Source organism: Zonotrichia albicollis, chromosome 18 (genome assembly GCF_047830755.1).
Source record: "Zonotrichia albicollis isolate bZonAlb1 chromosome 18, bZonAlb1.hap1, whole genome shotgun sequence".
NCBI classification, from domain to species: domain Eukaryota; kingdom Metazoa; phylum Chordata; class Aves; order Passeriformes; family Passerellidae; genus Zonotrichia; species Zonotrichia albicollis.
In genome coordinates, this window is record NC_133836.1 from 6,563,317 (window position 1) to 6,582,774 (window position 19,458).

The 19,458-nt window shown below is 42.9% G+C and overlaps 1 protein-coding gene across 20 annotated transcripts in view; it reads left to right on the forward strand.

Annotated features, from left to right (window-relative positions):
• Nucleotides 1-19,458, forward strand: part of FBRSL1 (fibrosin like 1) — a 495,033-nt gene that overhangs the window by 162,753 nt on the left and 312,822 nt on the right. For 2 of the 20 annotated variants that reach the window (XM_074554526.1, XM_074554527.1), the window contains exon 1: nt 15,100-15,345. The exons of the other annotated variants lie outside the window; for them this stretch is intronic. The gene's annotated coding sequence lies outside the window, so the exon portion shown is untranslated. Of the gene's footprint in view, nt 1-15,099; nt 15,346-19,458 lie in introns of those variants that run through there. 20 annotated transcript variants of the gene reach the window in all.

Sequence of the window (19,458 nt, forward strand, 5' to 3'; positions counted from 1 at the left end):
CACTCCTGTACCTCTGCATGGAGAAACACTGCTTGTCTCAGTGTAGAAAGAAGCAGATTAAAAAGCCACACTTGGCTGCTCTTTTGTCAGAATTTCAGTATGGGATTCCTCCTCAGAGAAGTTCTAAACTCCCTGGGAGCTCAGGCAGGATGTGCTGCTGTCTGTGCCCCTTGCTGGGGTGCGAGGGCAGCCTGAGCTCCGGGCTGTGCACTTGCTGAGGTCAGGCTGTCTTGTCTCTTCTTTCCAGTGCTTTTCATCTTTCCATCTTCTGATGAAACGAGGCCATCCTGATAGAAAGGAATGCCATGTACTCTCAGTGTGTCTGGTTTGTTTGTTTTTTAAAAAGCTTGAGCTTTTCGTATTTCAGCGGTGCTTTAGGAAGGGAAATAAAAATTCATGCAGCAGTCTTCATTATTTTGATCACGATTCTTTTCAAAGATCTTTTTTTTTCCTAATAAGAAATCCTGCTGTGTACATGTGTACATGATGTTTGATAGTGTTCGGTTATTAAAAATAAACTTTATGAGGAAGTTAAATTTTAGGAATTTCCTCTTACAGTGAAATAACAGATTCTGCTTGTGATAGAGCATTCCTAATACCAGCATGTGAGTTGTCACCCCAGCTCATGTCCATTGGTCTGCAGCAAAACATGAAGATGGGGAGGCAGACAGAAAGAAGATGGAAATGTTTGCAGCAAATGTAACACGAAGTTTAAGCTTCCTTGAGTGTGAAACCAATTAAGAAACTTAGCCTGAATTATTTTCTATGCAGAAACTGAGCCAGATGTTTCTGGAATAATATTTTACCTATTGATACCTGTATTGGTGAGCATCTTCTGCTCATTGCCCTGGCCTGGCTCTGGGGCCTTGTTTGTTGTTGAATGTGAAGTGAGAACCAGTCCAGCTGGGATTTGGTTTCCTGCTGGTTGAACTGGTATTTGCAAACACTGAAAGATTAGCAGAGTTGTGATTTGCAGAGCTTTGCCATGGACCTATCCCACACTGGGGAAGTGCTTAAGCACCATCTCAGGCAGATCCTCACTGTCAGGGCAGTGTTAAAACAAGATGCTTAAACCCCTCTAAAGCTGCTGATTATTGAACAGAAACACTGAGCTCAGGAAGGCTATTAGTATGCCAAACCAGCCTTGTTTTCTCACTTAATTTTAATGTGAATAACTTAATTTTAAATTGGTGCTGGTAAGAATCGGGAAAAGCTTTCTGAGAGGGTTTTTTCCTTGCTGTTAAAATAACCTCATTTCAGGCTGTGCTGTGAGACTTTGTGGCAGCTCCTTTTTGTTGGAAGGTTGCCCCAGGTGACTTATGGTTCATGCACTCTTGTAAGTGCTATTAATTTGTGAGGTTTCAGTGGTTAGACTGAGCTGCTAAGTGGGCTCTGAGCAGATAATGAGGTCAAGCAGGGAAGAGAGGAAAGAATTCTGTAGGTTCCCACTTGGCATTTGTACCCAGGTTGCACATTTTATGGAGATTTTGTCCTAAAAGCAAAGTTCCTGTAAAGTCATCATTTTGCAGAGGTGATTTACAATACTTGTCCAAACCTGAAAACAAACCTACTTGTTCTGTGGCACTGCTCTTGAGATCACTGCTGTCACACTGAAATGCAAATTTGCTGCTGTTTGTTTTGGATCATTTTGTGCTGCACTAGAAATGAAGAAACTACTCAAATGCTGGTCCTTATTCTCTGAGAGATTTTGCAAGGTAGGTTGCACTGTTAGTAAGGTAGAAAAGCACTGTTTAGGACATTTTATAAAGAAAGCAGGTTATGAAGCATAGGAGGGTGCAAAACCAGCTGTAGAAGGTGCATTATTGTCACCTATTCAGTCACTGGAAAGTCTCAAATAAATTAGCTGAAGCAGTTCGCAAACAATTGTCTTCTATATTTTACCCTAATCAGCTCCCTGACTTTGATCTTTTAATGATCTTCATCTTATATCACAGAGGTCCTGGGTTACACAGGGATTGTGTATCGTTTCTGGGATTTGATTATCCATTCCATTCACTCTGAAAGTTTCAGATACAGTCAGTCAGCATGGCCAGGCTGTCACTACCTCATGAGAGGCTCTCTTTTTGCATTTTGAGGCGGGTGCATGACCCTGTGCTCTTCAGAGTTGACACAAGTGGAGCCTTTGGTGGATGTTAAGTCAAACCAAGAGTTAAAGGAAAGTCCCTCAGTTTCTGGCACTGCACCAGCAATCCTGTCCTTTGAAGTTTTTTGTGTAGCACTGAATTCTTGCAGAAGTTACTGTTTACCTTTCAGGTGGTAATTTTAGTGGGATTATTGATGGTGCATGTAGTGAAGTGCTAATGCAGGATCAAGATCATCTTTAAATCTGCCCCTTGCAGGTCCAGATACAAATGGAATGTTCTGCAAAAGGGAACTGGCAGCACTGGTTCTGGCCTACAGCCAGCTGCTCATTCACAGATGAACCAAAGTTGCGTGAAGAAACCAGGTCTTGAAAGGATCTCTCTCTATTTCTGAAAGCATGATATGATTTTTAACAGCTGTCTTATTGACCCAGGCAAGGAAAGCTTCAGGTTTTTTTTTAATAGAGCAATGAGAACATGCCTGTTCAGTAATACTGCAGATGGCAAATGTTTCTGTGCTATGCAAAGTCTGTTGGGCGAAGGTGACCGTGGTAGTCATAAGATGTTTTCTGTAATAGCACACTGTGGTTTCAAAATGTGCATTTACGCTCCCTTGACACTTATTTTTTCAGTGCTCAGGGTTTCATTAACATTGTAGTGATATCTTCAGTTGGATTTGATTTGCATACAGAATACTTGCTTAGAAAGGGGCTCATGGCTGAGTCTTCTGTTGCTTTTTGGCTGATGTGTCTTTCCTCCTGAGCTGCAGCTCAGTGAGCAACACACAAGTTCAGCACTGTGCTGTTTCACTTGCCATTAATTTCTTTGAGAGAGGGAATTATCATTGTGGCAACCTCCTGTTCTGAAAGCACAAATGCACGTGGAATAAATGCATCACTTTGTGACTGTGGGTCTTTTCCAAGACAAATACTGGGTGATGGTATAATTTGGATTTTTGCAACATGAATGAGTCCATGCTGGAAAACATGGGTTATGGAGACTGGGGAGGTGTTGAGAATGGACAGAAGCTGTTCAGCTTGGTGCTAATATTTTAACCCCCTGTGTTCTCAAAAACATATTGATGTCTTCAGTAGCCATACAAGGTACTAATATTCAAATCTCAACACTTATTGGTCTGACCAAAAACTCCCAAAAAACTCAGTTCCTTATCAACCTCTGACATGTGGATAGCAGCACTGGCTGGGGCAGTGGCTGCAGGAGGGGTGCTGGGCCCTGCAGTGACAGGGACAGTAAATGGCACTGGTGTCCTGGGGTGTGCAGGGCAGTGCTGGGTGAGTGCTCACCTGCTTGGAGAGAAAAGAGAGGTGTTGGTACAGAGAAGCAGAATGCATTCAAAACCACTGTGGTTAAGGAAATACAAGGTGTGTTGGTCGGACAGGCTGGTGCTGGAGTTCAGTGGCAAGGAGGGATGCAGGAGACACAAAGCCTTTGGGAGGATGGCACTGTGTGAGCAGTGTGTGGTACCTGATCTGACTGCAGAGCCATCCTTCTGCATTTACAGGGCACTCAGCTCTGCAGAGGCACCATCCAGCTCTCCTCACCTAGGCAAGGCACAAATGTGTCTCTTGTGGCTCAAGTGGTTGGAGTGCCCCATTGAGCTCTGTGAGGAATGTGGCTTTCCCCTCACAGCACTCTGGGAAGGGCTTGGAGAATCACTTGTTCCTCTAAGCATGTCCTTAGAGCTGGGTGTTGGAGCATGTGACAACATCTGCACTCTGCTTGGCTCAGGAACCTGCCTGAATAGAGTGGGGATATTGATAATCAGTAAATAAATGTGTAAAAAAATAATTCATCCACTCTGCAACACCCATTGCTGTCAGTGTTATTTATAGGTGGTGTATCAGAATCCCCTGTCAGAGGTGGGAGCTGATGACACTGAGCAAATTGCAGCCTATAGCAAGGGGATTTCTTGTTTACATTGAGCTACTGATGCTAGAAAATAGAGGAGGTAGCTTAGCTATCAGCAGCTGAAGTCAGTGCTTGTTAATGCCAGGGTTTGGATATCAAAGTGTGTAGCACCAAAGTAAAAGTGTGGAAACTTAATTCTTTGTGCCTCACTTGTTGTCTGTTGCCAAATATTAGTCATAGGCTACTACAGCAGTAAACTCAATTCCTTCCTTCTGAAAGTATAACCTTCATAAGTTTTAATTAAAATGAGCATGCAATGATTTTGGGATTGAATCCAATTTCATATGCTGTTTAAATTAAGAAATAAAATTATTTCCATCAGGCTTTTAGTTCGAGGCTTGTTGCTGCTGGATCATTTCCTTTTTCATCAGTTTCTGAGTTTTAAAATGGCTTATGAACTTTGGTGAAATCATTTAGAAATGGATTTTATGCAGAATAGTTAATAAATGGATAGCACAACCATGTAGTGAAATGAATCTTGTTTGCATCTCAAGCAGCACAAATTTAAATAAAATGCAGGGCTTTGCATAACAGCATTTGTTTTTAATGCTGGGAGTATTTTTCAAGCCACCTCCAACGTCCTTCATTTTTCACCAGGATATCTTTGGCAGCAAGGAGGATTTTCAGGGGCTGACTCAAGGTACATAATTGGAGCCGTGAGACTGCACACACAGAGTGTCAGTTAATGGATGAGGCTGGTTTTACTGCAGGCTGCTCAGAAATAACTCAAGAAATACTTCACTGGTAGCTAATGCAGAGGTGTAATTAGACTTCCACACAAGTGTAATTAGTCTGATTGCATAGAAGGAAAGAGAGTTCATAAGGTTTTTCAAATGTGTGCAGAGACATTTTGTCTCAACTGTCTTGTCCCTAAGCTTCTGCTGGATTTGTGTTGAACTTGAATAAATAAGCACATTGCTCTTTAGCTGGCAGGTACCTGCAATCTTCCACCCTTCCACGGTGGGATTTACATTGTTGTGTGTTTATTTTTAAGGAAAACTCCAGTGCTGCCATGCCCAGGGCAGGGTGGGGTTGTGCCCAAATTCAGCTGTGGGTCTTTAAAACAGGAAGGGGATAGAGAGTTCTAGGGAGGAAAAAAGGAAAGCCTGTTTCTTGAGGATTGGTGTCTAGGTTTATTCTGCATTTGTTTAAGCAGTGGTAAAAAGGAAAATGCTTGCACTAATCTGTAGTTGCTGCCAGTTGTGAGCAGACAGTAATCCCGAGGAAATGTACCCCTGAATCTGTAGCAAAAAACACAGGGCTGTTTCTAACAGTGTCTAATAAGGGGAACAATTTCTACTAAAAAAGGCAAATGTGCTGCACAAGTGAGGGACACTGTGGATTTCTTCACATCAGCATGAATCAAAAAGTATAAAGCCTTCCAACTGGTGTTGTGTGTTTTCTGGATTCAGCCTGACTGATGAATAGAGGTAACATGCAACATTTAGTGCTTACAAGCTGATGTTTTAATGAAAGAAACCCACATTTTAATCAAATATGGGCTATGTCCTCACTCCTGTTCCCAGCATCCCAGTGCATGGCCCAGAACCCCTCTTTGGACTAAGGTTTTAGTCTTAGTTTTGGAGAGGCTGAACTAGAGATCAATAAATTAATAACTTTCTAAATCAATTAGGCATGAGTTCATCTTTAGTCCAAGTTATTTACCTCCCTCTTGAGAATGGAGTTAGGTGAAGTTTCAGCATCATTTTGCTCTCTGTGTGCTTGGGTAGGTAAATAACTTCAGTGACAAATGAGCTTCACAAAGAAGCATCTTAACTTTGCTAGTTTATACTTCCTCACTAGAGCATCTCTGAATGCTTTTGTGGAGTAAATCCCATCATATGGCTGAAAGTTGATTATAAAATACAGACACTTTTGTGTGGTTATCTGGCTCCATTCTCCCCCCAGCTCAGCAATGGCCATAGCTGTTCTGTCTGGCAGCTGTGCAGTGACTGAGAGCAGCAGACAGTGGATGCAGTCCAGCTCCCAGAGTGGCAGCATCTGCACTGCTTGGCTCCAGATTGATTTTGGCAGTCCTGGCTGAGCAACCTCTGATTCATTCAGCACAGAGGATGGAGCTGGGTCTGACCCCAGCAGGATCTGCTGCTGGGTCAGTGGAGACCCACATTAGGGAAATTCACACCTTCAGGGCTCCTGCTGTGCTTTCCTGTGTGTAAATGTGGCTTCAGCATCCTGAAATACCTGTGCAAGGGCAGGGCTGCTGTCTCTGACACCTCTGGCTGCAGAGGAAAGGCCCATGGGGATGGTCATGTCTAATGCAGGCTTTGTCTGCTGCAGAAACAGAACAAGAGGGAAGAGTTCCCATAACCACAGTTAGGGAACAAGAAACCAAACTACAGCAAGTGGGGAGATGTAACAGGAAGTCCATGGTATGGAAGGGACAGAAGAGAAGCAAATCTCCTACACCCTGACATTGCTTGGTTTGGGTTAAGAACTTGTTTCTCTCTCCTGCTAGTCCGCCTTGCTCCTATGTGACCCTTAATTTCCACTCTTTGCCTTCTCCACTCACATTTTTACTTCTTTTCCTGGTTACTGTGGGATGAAAAAAGCAGGATGTCATATGTGCTTTGATACTGGATAGCACTCATTACACATGGGCTCAAAAAGCAGCCAGAGGCTTTATGGAAATGGTAAATATTTATTTCCTGTCCTGAACTGATCACATTTCTTAAGCAGAAGATTGCTGACCAAATCCTTAACTTTGGTTTTCAGAAGACCTCCCAGTTGTTTCCCTATCCAAGATAACAGGAAAGGATGTAGAAGAGCACCACCATGAGTTGCTGTTGCAGGCTGGCACTCTGTAGCTACCTTTAGCTGAGGCTCTTGAGCTCAGTGTAGCTTATTTTCTCTAGTTTTGTTAAGTGGTAGCATTTATTATCTGCCAGGTGCTGGTGAGTTGTGTGATTACAGCAGCTTGTTTGTCTTTGCCCTCTAGCTCAGATGGCTCTTGTGGGCCTCCATAAGTGAAGAAACACCATCTGGCTGCTGCTGCAGGATGCTGGGAGATTTCCATCTTTCACTTCTTTCAAGCTGGAGACTTTTTTTTTTTTACATTTTAGAAAGCCTAGGGACACTTCCAGCTCTGTTTTCCCCTTCTGAGCTGGAGAATGTCTCATAGCCTCTTATTCACAGCCACTTGCTCCAGGCAGGCATTGTCAGAGAGCATTAAGTGCTGGGAGCTGACAGAGCTTTTCAGAGTTCCTGCTCTCCTGCTGGTAGCTGGGTGAAATGTCTGACAGAGAATTGTTTTTCTGAAACCCTGAGCAGAGCAAAGGTGGTGGGTGTTCTGTAATTCCCCACACACACAGCACCCAGGGCTGTTGTCAAGAGGAAAAACCCAGCTTCAATGAGGTGGGTGTGTGTGTCAAATGAAAAGTTATGTAATAGCAACTCAAATCTGACCAGGCTTTTGGGTCTGAATTAGTATTTATACCAAGAGGGAGAGAGAAATAAATAAATGTAATGGTTATTGCTGTGCAGAGCTAAAGGTAGCTGGGGGATCAGCAATATTGGAGCTGGTCAGTTCTCATCCCCCTACCTCCTCTGCAGCTGCATTAATTTTTTTTTTTTTATAAAATACCTATTTTCAATCTAATGAGGCAGTGTAATATATCCATCTCTGTATTAGCTGCATAATGACAGGCAGTGTCCCTTCAAGAGGGAAATGCAATAAGATAAATGGGAGAATTGCTCAGGACAGGGGGTTAAGGGTGAGCTCTGTGGGTGGGAGATGTTTGTGCCTTTGCATGTGTAATGCTGCCTGCAAAGCACCTTCACAGGTTGTTTTTCCCCATCCATCCTTCAGTGGGGAAAACCAGGGCGTTATTTTCCCTTGAGAAATACAAAGAGTTGGAGGCTTCCCCCATCTCCTGGTGGCACAGTGTGTGAGGGAGCTGCCTGAAATGAAGCTCATCCAGCCCTCAGTAGGTCTGTGGCTCCTCCAGGGTGAGGATTAAAGCTGGCTGGGGGGGTGACAAAGCTGCTTTGTTGCAGCTTCTGAGATTTCAAAGTTTGTTTTGGTTCAATGTTGCAATGAAAGGAAAAGCTTTTGAATGTTGTTTGCAACATAAGAGTGTGTTGAAATACCTAATTTTGGGCAGCATTGGGTGAGGATCAGCCAAGCAGCTGCCAGATGTAAAATGGCTGGAGACAGCTTTGTGCTAGAAGAGCAGAGACTGGGCTGTATTTTATTTTCCTGCCCTTTTTCTTTAACACAGCACTCTTGGCATCAGAGAAAATAACATTCTTGCTTAATAGTATTTTTCTTAATAATATTTTACACTCATTAACCTCTTGAAGTTGAGAGATTTCTGATATAAATAAGATAGAGGATTTAGAGGGGAGTAGGATGAATTGCATTTAATAAAATAATTCATCTTTCTCTAAGCCCTAGTATTCTGCTTGGAGCTGCCTTATCCCACCACAATGGTTTACAGCAGCTAAAACAATCAAAGGAGCAGTGTGATTGCAGGTTTGTGGGTTGAGCAATCCTCTTCCATTGTGGACAAGACAACCTGCAGTTTTAACAGCACATTAAAGAGTTTTTAGTTTTCAGGCAGTACAAGCTATGACAAATCGTGATTTTTTCAATTAAAATCAATAACAATGCAAGCTAAATAAAAGATTTAACAGCAGGTGGGTGGTTCAGCTGGTAAATTGATTTCCTTTGGGTGCAGGTGAATGTGCATCATGGTGCTTCTGTCATTAAATAATTTCTGTGGTGAGAGACACAATCAGCTTTATTAATGTGAGTATTCTTGCGGACATCTAACATAAATCAATGCCTGCTGGAAAACTTTGTGTAATTGGTTAGAGAGATGTCAAAGCAATATATTAGAGAGCAGTTTTCTAATCTTTGCAAAGTGGATTAAAAAGTGTGTTGACTGGAGAGGAGCAGTAAGGGTTCATAGTGTCCTTTTCAGAGTAAAATCAAAACAAAGTTTACACAGGCTTAAAGGAAAAAAAAAAACCTCCAGGATTTACAACTCTCTGTGTTGGTGCTACTGTGGCTTGAATGCATGATCAAAAACAAGATTGTATTGTTTTAGTAGCACAACTGAACAAAGTTCTGGATACTTCACATTTGGTAATAGTTTTCAACTGTGGAAAGATCACAAAGTAACTGGGATATTGTGAATCAAGCTGGTTAATAATACACCAGAAGTGATAAGATACGAGGCTGAAAAGTCCCTGAGTCTTTACCTTCCTTATCTCTTATCACTCTCCTTAATAGTTATAGTTTCAGATTAAGTAACCTCTCATATCATAAAATAATTTACGGTTTATTGGTGCACGATACAATTTTGCTTCCTATTGCCTTTTACTGAGCTTTCAGAAATGTCAAAGGTCAGCTTCTTTATTTTATCCCTGTAGCAAGTGCTTTTCAATGCACAAGTAAGAATGTTGTTACTTAAAAGATACTGATACTCACTTTCCTGATTGAGGTTTAGAGGATGAAGCAGAGCAGTGGACCCCAGTCTAGCAGGCAGGGTTAGAGCCAGACACATTTTATTTTATTCAGCTTGCTGTGCTCTTCTCTGTGGCCTTAAGAGCTCATTCCTCACCTCGGTTTCCTCCTCTGCAAAATGGAAAGAAGACCCAACCATGCACTTTCCTTACTGTGGCTCTGCTAGTTAAACATTTTTGAAGATTTAGGGGATGGCAAGTCTGCAGGGTTAATAATTAACCTGCCTCTCTAACTGTCCTGTACTGCAGCTTTCACTGCTCCAGTTCCACATTTTTCTTTCTTTGCTCATCTTTGTGGCTTCCACCATTTCTTGCTCTCACTGCAGTGAAGAACAAACTTTCCCTGTTCTTGGGGGCCCTGCAGGGTTATGTCAGCCCAAATAATCACAGATCCTGCTGCTGTGGCTGGGCAAGGTGGGATTTCCGTGGCAGTCAGGGAAAACAGACCTGGGGCAGCTGAAGGTGGGAGGTAGGAAGGAAACAGTTCTGGTCCTGCCTTTCCCTTCAGTTTCTCTGTTGTGTGGGTGCAGCCAGCATGTTTTGATTTCAGTTTGGTGAGATGGTGGAAGATAAAAGGTTTTTTTTTCTTGTTATTTTCCTTATTTTCCTATTTACTTGGTTTTGTTGGGGTGGTAGTTGGTGTACACAACACTAGAGATCCCAGTTCTGTTTCCAGTCCTTGTTTTTACTGAGAAACATCCTAGTTACCTTACTGGAACATGAAAATACAGTGCAGACTCTTCTAATTGCTTATGGCAGGTGTGCACCTGAAGGAGAAGCCTGAACTGCTCAGTGGCAGCAGCCTCATGTTCTGATGGGAGATTCTCCCCACATTTCCAAATCCTCTATCAGTTTTGACTCATATTAGTATTGATTAAAAACTGTTGTGTGGTGGAAAGCACTGAGCAGGAGTTTGGGATGATGATGGTAAGGTCTGACTCTCTGAATACAGAATTGGTGTTAATGAAAACGTTTCTGGAGCCTGTGGAGCTAAGATCACAGAGGGGAGCAAGAGTTCTGAGGCTCAGCTGTTCTAACATAGAGCAGATGGTTGACTTGCCTTCTAAATCTTTGCTAAAATTGAGTAAATTCTCAGGACTATCCATGATCTTTCAACCCATTCCCAATTTCTTTTTTTTGCATGCTAGGAAAAGAGTAATTTGCAAATCAGATCCAGGCTGTGGAAAAAGAAGGATTTTGCAATGGTGAGGAATGTGAGTCAGAAATAAGACCTCAGGTTCCACCTGCAGCATTTGCCTGCTGCAGGTTGGTTTGCTGGGAATTCTGTCCTTGAGGCAGTGTGGAAGGGAACTGTTTAATGCCTCTTCTCTGGTAGTCTCAGCTGAAGTGCAGTATAAAAATGCTTAGTCTTGACATTCTTCAAATTATCCCAGCAACACTGTGAGAAGTAATGTTATTCTGAGTTATTCTTTCCTGTAATATCAGTACTAATTTCAATTTCTCTGAAATTTTCTGTTCTCTAGTCTCTCACAGAACCTTGAGTTTTGTTTCAGCATTTCTCATGCATTTTCTTTTATTTCCTTCATGAAGAATTCAATTTGCTGCAGCAAAATCTTAGTACTGAAATAATAGATATATTAAAGTTGGAATTACCTTGGTGGCAATAAAGGACAGGGTTTTATTGCTTGCTTATCAAGGGGGGTTTGTGTTTATGAGTTCTCTGAGAAGTAAGTGCATTACATTAGAACTAAATTTAACCAGGCTTGGTAACAACAGCACGCATAAGTAATCCATAAAGACAGTTCAGATTTATATGGTAATATTTTAAAGAAGTTAAAAAAAGTAATTTAAGGGCTTTAATGTTATTTTACTTGATGATGAAGTTGTCAGTAGCATTGATAAAATAGATGAGTAGCTTTTTTAAAGATTTCCACAAAGAAAACCCAAACAACAGCTAATCAATAGGAAAGCTCTTGTAGATGGAAAGCATTCCTAGTCATCCAAGGAGGAGCTCAGGCTGCAGTAATTTGGATAATACTGATGAAAATCCTCCTCTGTCTCAGGTAGAAATGAATGTTTCTTGTTCCAGACTGTACAGCTCAGCAAAATCAAGTGTTGTCAGCAACAGATTATAGACACCAAGTGCTTTAGTCTTAGATACTGTAAAAAGTAGAGGGAAAGAGCAGAGCACTTGACAGGGTAATTCCATTTTCCAGGTTAATTTATATCTGATGAGCTAGAGCTTTTAGAAGGAGCAGTCACATGTCAAGATTAGAAGCTTGGATTGACCAGAACTTTATGGTGTAAAGCGGTGAGTGAGTAGTTGGGCTGCTTCTATTGAATTTTTAAAAAGTCATTATTCACTGTGATAGTACTGACTGCTGCTTTGTAATCTGACAAACCTGATTTGAATTTTAGAAAATCAAGAGGGTCGTTTTCTTGAGTTGAGCAGCTTCACCAGCCTTGTTCCCTGTTTGGTTAGTGTGAAGATCATCTTAGCAACTCAGCACCAGAAATTTTTCTGATCCTTTGCAATTTAGGAATTTTCATGCGTAAATGTGTGAAGGTGCCTAATAACAATTATTTCAGGTAACAGATTGAAAAACCACTCAAGTCAGCTGCTCCTCAGTCTCCATCTGGCTGCTGTTTCTGTGAGCGCTTTCCAGTGCCTCTGCTGTAAACTTATGGATGGAAGATGATCTAATAATGATATCAACTGTTAAACAGCAGTTAATTAGAAGATCATTAGTTAAGTGCATTTAAGTAAGTTGCATCCAGCCTATTCTGTTTGAGGGAAATAGAGAATAGTTAATTCTGTTGTTACTTTGGCAGAGAGAGTGTGAGAATGTATGGTTGTGGTTTGGGACAGAGCAACCACAGAAGGAGGAAGAACTCGCTTAGTGTGGGGAAGTGTAGCTTCTGAAGGAGCTTTAATAATTAGTCAGACAAATACACTCACTTTTGCTCGCTTCAGAAATGCCCTTGTTCCTGCAATGTGGCCTCACATTTTTAGACAGCTCCCATTAAAAGGGAATGTGAGATTTTTCTGTTTCCTTACGGGTGTTTCCTTTCATTTGTGAATTCAGTTAGCCAAATCCCCACAGCAGCAGTGTTCTGCCTGCTCTGCAGTGGCTGTGCAGACCCCTCACACTCATTGCTGTGTCTCCTGACCTTGCTGCTGTCCCTGGTGCAGGAGCAGCCCGGGGGGACGGGACAGGCAGTCCCCAGTGCCATCGACCCGAGCAGGTGGGCACAGCCAAGCTGGGCTCCCTGTGCTCTTTGTCCAGCTCAGCACATCTGGGCAGGGAATTGTTTCCATGTGCTCTGCTGTAAAGGCAGGCTCTGCTTTCAAGGGCAGGCAAGGAGGAAGCAAATCTACAAAGCCTGAGCAATGTAGCTTTAATTGGAGTTGTACATCTCGATGGAGCAGAGGTGAAAAGGAGGAGACTGTATGGTGTAACCTTTATTTTTGTTAAGTTCCCTGATAAGCCATTGATTTGATAAGAAATACTGCTCCATTGGCTGAGCTTGCAGGGTGCAGTTCTCTGATAAGCATGTGTTTACTGTCTGCCATAAATGCCTGAAGTGACAGTTTATGGTGGGTTGGATTGGATGTTTTAAATGCTGAGTGGCTGCATCATAACTGTGCTTTCACAGGGAGCTTGCTGTGCGCTCAGGTGGGCTGAAGAAACAGGTTGAGCTCTGATGTTCATTTCTCCTTGGAGCAGAGCAGTTTGGCTCTTGCAAATATTACAAAAGGAACCCATTAGAACACAATATCCAGCCCGAATGACCTCCCAAAAAAGCCTTGCAGGAGGAACACAAAGATGATGTGTATTTTGATGCAAGCTGATCTTGATGTCACCTCCTTTAGAGCAATTTTCATTCACACCCAGATTTTCATACCCAGTGAATCAAACTGGTGGGTTTCCTTGATGTAAGAGACCCAATGCTTTCCCAGTCAAAGGTATTCAGGGATGAAAAAAACATTGGTTTTCACAATGTAAGAGAAAGGAAATGACTCTCTTTGGGCTAATGAAGGCTACCATGCTGTATTTATGGTTCTGTTCCTACCTGTGCTGGATGGTTTTTCTGGAACTCAGGATATATTCTGATTAAAACTGAAGACACTTTATTATTTCTTTAACCACATTTAAGTCTTGTAATGTCAACAAATTAGTTTGCATTTCACATCAGACACTGATTTATAGAGGAAAATGGGGGTTTGCATCCTGTGTGTCTCTTGAATCATTAACTTTTGATTGAAGAAAGGTTTTGAAATAGGGCATAAAATAATTTTCCATCTTTAGCAAAGATGGAAGTTTGGAGTTTGCAGCATTTGGTTGTTTTGTGGGGTTTTTTCCCACTGGTATGCATATACCAAGAAATCTTTAATTCTGTTTCCTGATTTTGGAAGCTCAGCCCGAGGGAATTGAGCGGTTTCTCTGGTTTACACTGTTCACTTTCTGTTCATACGAGGACATCCCCCCTGGCACACTCAGTGACAGCCCCCCAGAGGGGCCCTGGCCACAGAGCTCCCCTCTGGTCCCTGGGGTGGCTTTGGTGGCCCTGCAGCTCCTGCAGGGGCTGGGTGTGCCCAGGGCCATTGCACAAGAGCTGGGCTCACCTCCCCAGCCTCCTGGGAGCTGTGGAAAACCCAGGGCAAACTCCCTTGGTTCTACAGCTGCTCTGCCCTGTCCTGTGTACATAAACATTGTGTGGCATGGGCTGCTTAGTGTTGGAGTCACAGCAATGTCCCAGTAGCTGAATATCACTCATAGAGAGAGAAATAATTAGGAATTGTGTCAAGGCAGTGTCTGGTGACCAGAGGACATTGCATCAGATGGACTGATGCTTCTGTCCAGCAGAAGTAGTTGGTTTTATTTTGGTTTTGTGTGTCATTTGCCAGCCACATTTAGCATGAATAAGTGTTTTCAGATGTCCCAACAGCAAGGTTTAGCCTGATGTAAAAAGTCTGTTGAAAGAAGAAATGTGAAAAGAGACACTGGGTGTTCTGGCCAGTGATTTCCAGAATGATTTGGAAGATGAGCCAATCCTGCCTTGTGGGTGAGATGTTCTAGGTGAAAATCCCACAGGACTACAGAGAACATATTTCTGCTGTATTGCACCCAGTCACGCCAGGGGCTGGTCCTGCCTTGTGTTTGCTGCTTTTGATTCCCCTCTCCTCTCCCACACAGCAGCTTGTGACAGATGCAGCTCCCACATTTAACAGGACCTTTGTCAAGCTGGGGAAAATGGCCACTTGCATTGAGAGGGGAAATAATGATCCTTTTGATGGAGCTGGCGTTGGCTGGCTGCACACGGGAGGACAGGGCTCAAAGGGCACCTGCCTGTGACTCCAGCCATGGCAGGAAGTGTTTCTGGCTGCAGGAGACACAAACTGCCCTGCTCTTTGGAGAGAACAGAGCAACAGAGATTAGAGGTTAAACTGGAAAGGGTGTTAAAATATTCTCAGTGTATGATGGCTGTAGCAGTGGATTTAAATTGCCGAAATTACCTTGTCAGGATGCCTTATCAGCTGCTGTTCTAGTGATTGTTTGGTTTAGATAAGAACTGGAGTGCGATAAAACCTTGATAAGAGTTTAGAGATTACAGCTCTTTTGAAACTGCTGGCACTTGCCAGGGGCTCTGAGCTGCAAGAGCTACACTTGGATTTATTCCACTACATTTTTTTTTCCCCTCCGCCCCCCTTCTCTTCTTTTGTTTCATGTTTTTGTTTAAGTGCTTGAGCTGTTGGTTTAGATCCTCCTTATTTTGAGCCACGAAGCCTCTTGTGAGCACTGCTGGAGACGGGTGCATGTGCTGAGGAGTGGAGCCCAATGCTGAGGGAGAGAAGAAGAACAAGGTACTGCTGCCCCTCTTGCCATCCCATCCCATTGCAGGGCAGTTTCACAAGTTCTGGGGATACAGAAGGCTGGGGAGCTTTCTGCTGGGTGCTTCCCCAAAGTTCCTGTAACAATCTGTTCCTTTACAGCAATGCATTGAATGGGGATGGAAAACACCAGCACTTAAAAATCTGTGCTGTGCTTGTGGCAGCACGTTTGTGTTTTGTGTTCTTCATACTGGTTTTGACTGTATTATCTCTTGGGGTTTGTGATTTTGTGGGGTTAAGTAGAGCCTAGTAACAAGCCTCCAGTTGAAATTATCCCATCTGCATGCAATGAATGGGACAGAAACAAGGTTACAGAAACCAGTGTGGTGTTTTTGTCTAGCTCCTATTGAAGGTGATTTATATGGTATGGCAGTATGGCTGTATTTCGGTTCTGCTTTTCTTCTAATAAATTAGGCAATCAGCAGCTCTTGCACATGTGAAAGCATATGCTTCTTAGTTTTCCAGAATAATTCAGATTGGTTTGTTTTTTGTGTAAATATAATTTGAAAGGAGGAAGCAGAGGAACTCATAAGTACAACAAGGAAAATTCTGAAGTTGTTAGGACTATGGTTAGAAAATGGAAATTGAGGTTGAATTTTTGTGGTGAAAACCCTTTGTAGTGTTTGCTTTCAGATTTCTGCTTCTGCTTATTAGGATTAATAGTAAAGCAGTGCATCCAGGCATTCTATCTCTACTCATGTGTTTTTAGCCTGTCCAGCCAAAGAATAAAGTTAAAATGTTGTGTAAAAAGCAGGAGGAAGCAATACTGCTGCTGTTAGATAGGTATTCATCCTGCTGCTGTTGTGTGAGCGTGGAATTACTCCTATCCTGTGGTTATGAGGTGTGGCTGTGCCAGGAGCTGAACTTGCAGAGAAGTGGAAGGTGTTGGTGCTCCCTGATCTTGGCTACTTGTGTTTTTCATCCAGCCAAGGTGGTATCTTGAGATGTCTGGGTGGTTGCAACTCAAACCTGCTTCTTGTGCTTGAATTTGATTTTGCATTTGGTTGTGGTTTGTGTAGCTCAGTGATTTTTTTTCCCCTTTAGCAGCAGTTCTGGTGTGTCCCCTGTTCCCCTGGTCAGCCTGATAACACACAGTGTCTGCTCCAGTTGGCTCAGGCACAACGTGTTCTACAAAGTTCACAACAAAACTTTGGACCACATGAGTTTGACTATCTGGGGATATGTCAATAATTGCAACACAAAGTACCAGGGGAAACTGTACTCTGGAATAACCAGACTTTGCTTCATTGCTGGCTTTGTTTTTGCTGGGTTTTTTCCCTTTGTTTTTAAACTGAAATGGTTCTATTTTTCCTATAATATGGGAGGAACTTTTCTGGCAGTTGATTTACTGAATGTATGCCCATGCCTGCCTGCAGCTGCTGAAACATGTCATGTAAAAGCTCCAGTAAATGAAATTTAAGGGGTTGGTTGTTCGCTATATTAGTATATCTCAAAACATCAGTTTTAAAATATCAGTGCAGGGTGAGCAACCTGAATTCCTTAAGGTTGTAAAGGAGGCCTGTGAAAGAGGAATTTAGCAGCAGATGAACCACAGCAGAAATACTACTCCAAACTATTTGAGTTATCAAATCTAATCAAATAATAAGAATGAACAAATAAGCTATCCAGCAACTGAGATACTTAATGAGCACTGGTTTAGAGACTTCTTAATTGTATTCAGGCACTCATGGGCTGTATTTGCAAGTCTGTGTTTATGACTTGAGACTGTACACTTTGTTTTTTCCTCTTAATGAAAGCTCAACATTTCTTTTGTTCCAGCAAATTTCAGAACTTAGAAGATGATGCCAAATTATCACATGCCTCACTACAAAACAAAGAGCTGGCAGCATTGCCTTCCTAGGGGAAACTGGAAACATCCCAGTCTTGCTCCTGCCATGTTCCAATTTGAGGTTTAACGCTCTGTTAACATCAGCCCTCAGCTGCATCCCTGGAGTAAATGTGGGACTGGAGAGAGCCAGGAGCTCTGCACTGGATGGGGATGCTCAGAGCCAGGAGCCCTGCACTGTGTGGGGATGCTCAGAGCCAGGAGCTCAGAGAAAAGGAAAAACAGGGTGTCTTTTACCCCCCAGGCCAAGCTGTGGGTGAGGGTTGCCAAGTGAGCTGCAGTTCGGGGTGACTGACAGTAAATAATCCATCAGAAGATTGCAGTCAGTGCCTTGGGTGAATGTGGTCCTTGTGGGTTTTCCTTTCAAGATGCAGTTTCACAGAACTCCTGTGGACACATCTCACTGATTCTTGTGCAAGAAGAAGGTGTCAAAGCCAAGGTGAGGCATTTCAAAGCCTTCTTTGCAAAACTCAGAAGTTTTGCTTTTTACCTTAAAGTTTCATTTTGAATCTCAGCTCCATTTCAGGTGATGCTGAAAGTGAAACTCAGCCAGCTCTTCTGGGCTGGAACTTACCAACAAAGGTCTTGCAGCTCACAGATGGTTTCCAGTGGGAAAAGGCAAAGGTGATATGTCATTCTTCTGGTTGTTAAGAAGCATCCTAGGGAGAGTTACACTTCTGCAGCCACAGGAGCTAGATGGATGTTCCTGCTCTATCCCCCTGTTGGTATCTGGGTGTTTCAACTAGGACTTCTTACAGAAGGAGATCTCAGCTTACTGCTTCCTTCAGCACATTCTGCTTTGGCAATTAGGAGGTAAACTCTGCATTACCTCTGTGATTTGGTGAAAATAGTGAGAAGACAGTGGTGTCCCTTCCTTTAGAGCCTGACCCTGAGTTGTGATGATCCTATTAATGAAACTCTTTGCATATCCTACATGCAAGTAATTCTTTTACTGTTCTCTACCACCAAAAAGGCAGTAACTCCAATTGTACAGACGTTTCAATACCAGTCTCAGTGGTTGCTGTGGGCCCTAGCACCACATCTGTCTGGAGGAAAGGGTGGTGACAGAACTGCATCCCCTCAGTTTGCTTGTCTTCTCTGTGTGTGTGTGAAAATGGAGCACATACGTGAGGAGGGTCTGACTGGTGAAACCACAGTGCTGTTAGGAAATGCACAGAGGCTCAGAAGTTCTGCCTCTAAAGATTTGCTTTGTGACCTGCTGGTCACCTTTCTCATGTCTCTTAAGACATGAACAGTCTTACAGTGAAAACTAAATGCAATTACAGTGCTCAGAACAGCTTCAAAGCAGCCTGGCTAATTTTGGGTTCCAGTTTGACCCCAGAAGCAGGTCAGTTGCATGGGATGGCAGGCTTACATCTTGAAGATTATGACTAAACCACACCAATTTATTTAGCTACAGTGAAGAATTTGAGTTATTCAGGGTTGGTTTTTCTTTTCCTTATAACCTCTCAAGGAAGGCAAACTTTAAGCTACCACACACAGCTGGTGTTTCTAATAAGACACAGATGTGTTTTGGGATCTCTTCCCATCTCCTGCAACATTTAAATGTAGATAAATAGAACTTAATCAGCTATAAATAACAGCGTGTCACGCCTGTGGATCACTAACCTTCTCTGGGACTCCCACAGGACTAGGGTTAAGCTTAATTACTTCAGTCTACTGCAAACAACAGAATAATCTGCTCTTGGATATTGCTTGGGGAAAGGTGGAGGGAGCATAAAGAAGCAAGTCAACATCCCTGGCCAGTGACTTGATGCCCTGCTGCTTAGTGCAGGATATTTGGAATACTTGAAGACCAAGGGGATTCTTTTATTCCCTGTTTTGGTTTCAGTGCACAGGAGGTTTAATGTCAGTACTACATCTGTGAGTGTTGTTTTAAAAACAAACTCAGGAGGTGCCTATGAACTCTTTTTCCCTCTCCTTAGGGACATCTTCCCCTTAGGGATAACTGTTCAGACTTGCTGTATAAAAAGGTGGTGATTGTGGTTGTTCAGCTCTGTTGTAGATGAAGGCAAGTTATTCCTCTGTGGCCACTGCACATTGCTAATTTGGGAGGGCAGATTGGTATGTCTGGTTTGGATGTGGTGGCTGTCAGCCACAGGCAGTTCCAGGCTGGAGGAGTCGATGTCTGTCAGCTTCCAGCACCGGGCTCTGTGTGTCTGGCCAGGCTGGCCTGCATGGCAGTGTGTGACAGAGCTGCTGTGTTCTAGCAGCTTTCT